Here is a 7,380-nt window from a genome sequence, read left to right on the forward strand (position 1 = left end):
CATCCTTTATCCAACAGCTAATATGCACTTATAAGCAAGAACAGACCATTTTTTTTTTTTTGTATTTCTGTGTCTGGGTTACCTCACTCACTACAATCTTTTCTAGTACCACCCATTTGTCTGCAAATTTAATGATGTCATTGTTTTTAACTACTGAGTAGTATTCCATTGTGTAGATGTACCACATTTTTTCCATTCTTCAGTTGAGGGACACCTAGATTGTTTCCAGCTTTTAGCTTATTATGAATAAAGCTGCAATGATCACAGCTGAATAAATATCCTTGTATATGGATGTACCATTCTTGAGAATGGTATCTTGAAATTGTTGGATCTTAAAGTACATTTTCTGAAAAACCATCATATTGATTTCCACAGTGGTTCTATCAGTTTGCATTCCCACCAGCAATAGAAGAATGTTCCCAGAAGATATGGTGCTTCTGGAACCCAACAGAGACCCATGGCAGTTCAGGTGGACCAGGCCACATGACTGTCGACCTACCAAAGAGATTCCTAGACAAAATAAAAGAGGGTAAACATGGTAGATTCAAGAATCATGGATCTTTGTTTGGTGGGAGTCCAGCTTCATACTACACATGACTGCCATAAAGCCTATACTGGGCACACTGGCTTCAAGACATTGAAGAATTGTCATCAAGTGACAGGATTTTCCTTCAGCTTAAAACTGGAATGACACTTTCAGGGGATAATACAATTTGTCTCCATCACGTAAAAATTTATATTGGAAGATTTGAAGAGTTATGGAAGTCATGTTGTGGCCCATTTAACATACACAAAAAGCTAGCCAAACAGAATCTGCATGTAATTGACTTAGATGATGCCACTTTTCTGAATGCAAAGTTTGTACCTGGTTGGAAGCTTTGCCCAAAATATACCCAGATCACCAATGGAAGTGTGGATGTTGATTCAGATGATGGCCAGAGACAGAAACCGGAGTCAAATGGAAGAACTGGTAAAGCTCTGAGGTCACTACAGTTTCTAAACCCAAGAAAGCAAACTTAATTTGCTCCAGAAAATGATAAAAGGGAGAAAAGGAAGCTCACCAAAAATGTGAGCACTGGTTCTGACAAATTATTCCAGTAAGTAGGTGTATGACAGCCAGGGCTGATTTTCAGTGGCATGAACCTCTGTGACTGCCTGGATGAAGACTGTTTGGGATGCTTCTATGCCTGTTCCACTTGTGGCTCTACCAAATGTGGGGCCAAGTGCTGCTGCGACCACAAGTGGCTGTATGAGCAGATAGAGATTGAAGGAGAAGAGATAATCCATAATAAACATGCTGGCAAAGCGTATGCTCTGTTATTTCCCCTGTCACCTATAAGATATTTTACAAAAGTGATCGCTTAAATATTGACCAGCAAAGGTGAAAGCACAGCAAAGACATGAACAGTGAAATTTGGATCAGTCATAAATGGAATTGTGACTGATTGAGACATCACTGCTCGTCGTGGGAGTGTTGATTATCACTGCTGTTCTGAAGACAGATGTGCATTGGAGGGACCTGATAATGGAAACTTACCCACATTGCTGAGGGAAGTGGCTAGAATGAGCAAGAAGTCCCAGAAAATGTTATGGTAAAACTTAACATTAAAGGCTGTTTATTATAAATAGGTAACCTCCAACACTGGATTGGTTAGAAAGGTTCCTGTTTGGTGTTACTAACAAACCAGTCAAATGCTGTTCAGAATACCTTTAGGCAATACAATAAAACTCCAATTCTCAATTCATTTAAAAAAAAAAAAAGAAGAGTATTCCCCTTGCTCCACATCCACACCTTCATGAGCCATATCACTTGTGGTTTTGATCTTATTTTGACAGGTGATATCAAAGTAGTTTTAATTTGCATTTGCCCGATGGCTAGGGATGTTGAACATCTCTTTAAGGTTTTCTCAGCCATTTGTAACTCCTCTGTTGAGAATTATCTGTTTTTGATCTCTGTCCCATTTTCCACTTGGATTATTTTGTTGATGTCTAGCTTCTTGAGTTCTTTATATATTTTAGATATTAGCCCTCTGTCAGATGTAGAGTTGATGAAAAATCTTTTCCCATTCTGTAGACTGCTGTTTGGTTCTATTGACAGTGACCTTTGCCTTACATTTTCCCATGATGTCCTGTTTATTATTTGTCTATCTTAGTGACTGTGCTATTGTTCTGTTTATGAAGTTGTCTCCTGTGCCAATTTGTTCAAAGTTATTCCCCACTTTCTCTTCTATCAAGTTCAGTGTATCTGGTTTTATGTGGAGGTGTTTTATCCACCTGACATTGATTTTTGTGCAGGGTGACAGATACAGATATATACGCATTCTTCTAAATTGTTTGATCCACTCGACCCTGAGTTTTGTGCTGAGTGATAGATATGGATCTAGTTACATTCTTCTATATGCCAACACCCAGTTAATCCATATTATTTGTTGAGGATGCATTTTTTATAGTTCTGGCTGCTTTATCAATAATAACCAGGCATCTATACGTGTGTGGCTTTATAGATCAGTCTTCAATTCAATTCCATTGATTCATCTGTCTCTTTTTATGCCAATACCACATGTTTTTATTACTATAGTTCTGGAGTACAGTTCAAAATCAGAGATAGTGATACTTCTAGATGTTCTTTTACTGTACAGATTATTTGAGCTAGCCTTGTTTTTTTCCACATGGAATTGTATATTATGGGCATAAAAGCAGAGTCTTCATCGGTGGCATAGAACTGAAGACCTAGACATAAATCCACATACCTATGGACATCTCCTTGACGATGTAGAGCCAAGAACCTTTATACACTGCTCTTGAGAATATCAGCTAGTATACCTGCTGTGGGAATCAGTAGAGAAGCTTCTCAAAAATGTGAAAAACATGTTTGAAGAGATAGCTAATGGTTCAGGGCACTTACTACCTTGCAGAGGACCCAAGTGTGATTTTCAGCACCCACATACATGTCGCCCACAACCATCCATAAATACAGTTTTATGGTATTTTATTACGTCTTCTGTCTTTTGTGGTCACTAGAAACATGTGGCCCACATATATACACACAGGAAAAACACTTCTACATATAAAATAAAATGAAAAATAAATAAGCCTTAAAACACTAAAAATAAGACTGCCATATTATTCAGTTATATAAAACTTGAATTTTTAATAGATTGTTGGTATTGTCTGCTAGATGGGAATTAGAATGTGTCTAATGGAAATTTTAGAGAGAGTTAATTGAGATGTAAGGATTTGCCCTGGGTGTGGGTGAAATCATTTCATTTGCTGGTGTTCCAGACTGAATGAGAAGGAAAAATAGGAGCTTTCATTAGTTTTTGCTTCCTGACTGCAAACAAAATGAGATCAGATGCTTCATGCTTTCTGCTACCACTTCTTCCCAATCAGGATAGGGTGTAGCCCCAAACTATGAACTGAAGCAAACCCTTTCTCCCTTAAGTTATTTTCTGTCAGTTATTTTATTGTACAATTAAGAAAAATAATGAGTGTAATATGAAGAGTATTCGAAGCCAGGATACCAAAGTTACTTGTGCATCCATTTTTAATTTTTGCTGTATGATTCATAATAGCCAAGATAGCTCTAGCCTAGAGGATAAAGGAAATGTCCTATATATACAGTGTACCAGTTATTTTAAATTAACTCAACACAAACTAGAGTCATTTGTGAATAGGAACTTGTCAAATAAATAAAAATGTCTCTATAAGATTGGCCTTTGGGGAAGACCAATATAGTCAACTAACTTGGATGCTTGGGGATCACAGAGACTGAACCACCAACCAAAGAATGTACAGGGCTAGACCTAGGCCTCTAATTACTTATGCAGCAGATGTGAAGCTTGCTCTTCTTATGGGTCCCAAACAACTAGATGGGGTTATCCTAAAAGCTGCTGCCTATATGTGGAATATCTTCTTCTAGTTGGGCTGCCTTTACTAGTCTCAAGGCAGTGAGAAAGGATGCACCTAACTTCAGAGACTTGAAGAGCCATGCTGGAGAAATACCCAGGGGAGCCCCACCCACTTAGAGAAAAAGGGGAGGTGTGATGGGGACAGATTGTGGGAGGAGTGGCCGGAAGATGAGCTGTAAATTGAATAAGTAAAAAACTTAAAAGTTAAATTAGATAAAAAAAAGATTGGCCTGTGCTGCAGTATCTTTATTAGTGATTGATGGGGGGGGGTCTGTCTTCTATAAGTAAGCAGGCTGAGCAAGCCATTGAGGAGCAAACAAGTAGGCAGCACTCCTCCATGGCCTCTGCATTAGCTCATGACTCTAGGTTGCTTCTTTGAGTTGTTGTCTATAAAATATGAGAGAAAATAAGTATTTTCTACCTCATACTACTTTTGGTCATAGTGTTTTTATCACAGCAATGAATACCCCAACTAAGACATAAAACATGCAACTTTCATCTATAAAAAATAAAGTTATGACATCATAGTAAAGTAGACAAAACTGCAGATAATTTTGCTATAAAATAAATAAAAGATTTGTATGACAATAACTTCAATTTTCTCAAGAAAGAAACTGAAGATCTCAGAAAAATGGACAGATCTCCCATGCTCATGGATTGGCATAATTAACATACTAAAACATGGCCATCCTACTAAAAGCAATTTTCAGATTCAGTGCAATCCCTATCAAAATTCTCACACAACTTTTCAAAGACATGAAAAGAGCAATTCTCAAACTCATCCTGAAAAGCCAACAAAACCCAGAATAGCAAAAACAATTCTTTATTTTATTGGATATATTATATTTACATTTCAAATGTTATTCTTTTCCCCAGATTCCCCTCCATACCTCCCTCCCCTCCTCCTTCCCTGTTTCTATGAAGGCGTTCACTCACTCATCCACTTCCTCCCGCATTCCCTCCCTGACATTCTCCTACACCTGAGAATAAAGGATGAAGGGCTATTCATCCCATTGATGTCCAACAAGGCCATCCTCTGTTACTTATGCAGCTGGAGCCATGGGTCTATCCATGTCTACCTTGGATAGTGATTTAGTCCCTGGAAGTTCTGATTGGTTGGTATTGTTATTCTTCTGGGGTTGCACACCCCTTCAACTCCCTCAATTCTTTCTCAAACTCCTCCATTAAGGACTCCATTCTCAGTTGAATGGTTGGCTGCGACCATCTACCTCTGTTTTATCATGCTCTGGCAAAGCATCTCAGGAGACATCTATATCAGGCTCCACCAGTCAGAATACACTTCTTGGCATCAGCAATGTTGTCTGGGTTTGGTGGCTCTATATGGGCTAGATCCCAGGTAGGGGACTTCCTGGATAGTCTTTCCTTCAGTCTCTGCTCCAAACTTTGCCTGTGTTTTCTCCTGAGAATATTTTTGTTCCCCCTTCTAAGAAGGACTGGAATATTTACACTTTGGTCATCTTTATTACTGAACTTCATGTGATCTGGGAATTGTATCTTGAGTAATCTGAACTGTTGGGCTAATATCGATGAATGCATACCATGGGTGTGTTTGGGTGATTGGGTTACCTCACTCAGGATGATTTTTTTCGAGATCCATCCATTTGCCAAAAAAATGTCATGTAATCATTGTTTTTAATAGCTGAGTAGTACTCTATTGTGTAAATGTACCACATTTTTTGTATCCATTCCTCTGTTGAAGGATATCTGGGTTCTTTTCAGCTTTTGGCTATTAGAAAGAAGGCTGCTGAAAGAGGAAGGAGCCTCCAGGGGAAAAATGTACCTTCAAGAGGAAGAAGGAGGGCTCAGTGGAATAGCTGAGCCATAAAACATGTGTCCATGTGGGCCGGTCAATTGAGCATCCCAGACGGAAGATAAAAATTAGTAAGTAGTAACTTGGAGTTACTGGTAGGAAAGTCGATCCTAATAGCACGGAGGGTAGGCAGTTGCTTAGCTACTGTAACGCCCACCCAAGGTATATTAGAATATAAAGGCTGTATGTGTGGCTTTCATCTGGGAGCATAACCATTAAGGCGGGAAGGAACCCAAATATTTTTACTACAGCACTCCAGGAATCTCCCAGGCTTTTGGTGCTGAACTGGGTCTGCCCCCAGACTCACTGCCTTTCCAGCATGCAGACAGCTCCTGTGGACTACTTAGCAGGAAGCATGTAAGCCAATCTACTCCTACCCCCGCTTGTAACATGCACATCCTACAGTCCTGTTCGACCGTAGCCCTAAGCAACACACATGAAGAAAACAGAAGTTCCCTGGTTGTGGTCTTCTAGCAAATACTTACCATTGAACATAAAGGACAGGCCAGATGATCTTCACGACTTCTTCACCATTGCGCAGTGATGTTGAATGACGATGACAGAAACTGAGTTAGTCTCAGGTCCATGGGGTTATGGTCCATGAGTCTCAGTGTCGGCCACATTGCTTCATTCCAACATTGGTCCAATAACTCACCTGCTTTACGGCTCACCTGAACTATATAGCTCACCTGCTCTACGGCTTACCTGCTTTACGGCTCACCTGCACTACAGCTCATCTGCTCTACGGCTCACCAGATTTATGGCTTACTTGCTTTACGGCTCACCATGAAGCTCCTAAGCGATTGTCAAAGGCTTCGGAAATCTTAGTCTGTTGGGCAGAATTCCTATGTAAGAAGTTTCTATTCCAAAACCAAAACAAAAATCATTCTATCCGTGCTTTCTTCTAGACAACAAACCTGTCTTATTTGAGATAGTTCTGCTTTTTACATTTCAAATTTCAGATAGGTCCAGTGGCCCAGGACTGTAATCCCAGGTGCACAGGAGGAGGCTACAGCATCAGTTCAAGGCCAGCCTAGGCAATGTGTTAAGACCTTGTCTCAAAATATTTAAAAAAAAAAAACTATAGTAGTAATAACCGCAGGTCTAGGGATGTAGATCAGTTTCTAAATGTAAGTTAAGGTCTCAGTACCTCAAATTGATCAGTTAATTATAAAATTACATGGCTGAAACAAGGTCAACAGAGAAGCTGAGTCACATGCTATTTCGTAGGGTTGGTCTTTGGTTTTATTTTAATAGAGGGTCTTGTTATGTCGCTCTGGCTATCCTGGAACTCCCAAGGATCCACCTGCTCCTGCCTCCCATGTGCTAGGATTATCGAAGGTATGAGCCACCAGATCAGGTTGATTCATAGGTTTTAAAAGGAATTCGTCAACTTTAGGAAGGAGAAACTGGATCTACCTTTTACCCCGGGATGTGTGAAGTCAGAATTACTCCTTATATTGTTACTCCTGGTTTTCAGTGATCTAACTAATTTTATTTCACTTTACATTTTTAAAGATGTATTTATTTATTTAATGTATATAAGTACACTGTAACTGTCTTAAGACACACCAAAAGAGGGCATCAGATAACATTCCAGATAGTTGTGAGCCACCATGTGGTTGCTGGGAATTGAACTCA

The 7,380-nt window shown here is 39.5% G+C and overlaps 1 pseudogene across 1 annotated transcript; it reads left to right on the forward strand.

Annotated features, from left to right (window-relative positions):
* The first annotated feature begins 550 nt into the window (after positions 1-550).
* LOC308415168 (ARL14 effector protein-like) lies at positions 551-1,365 on the forward strand (annotated as a pseudogene). The gene has a single exon. The product of its transcript is annotated as an ARL14 effector protein-like (transcript).
* Positions 1,366-7,380: the final 6,015 nt, after the last annotated feature.

This window comes from Micromys minutus (genome assembly GCF_963924665.1).
Source record: "Micromys minutus genome assembly, chromosome: X".
Classification (NCBI taxonomy): domain Eukaryota; kingdom Metazoa; phylum Chordata; class Mammalia; order Rodentia; family Muridae; genus Micromys; species Micromys minutus.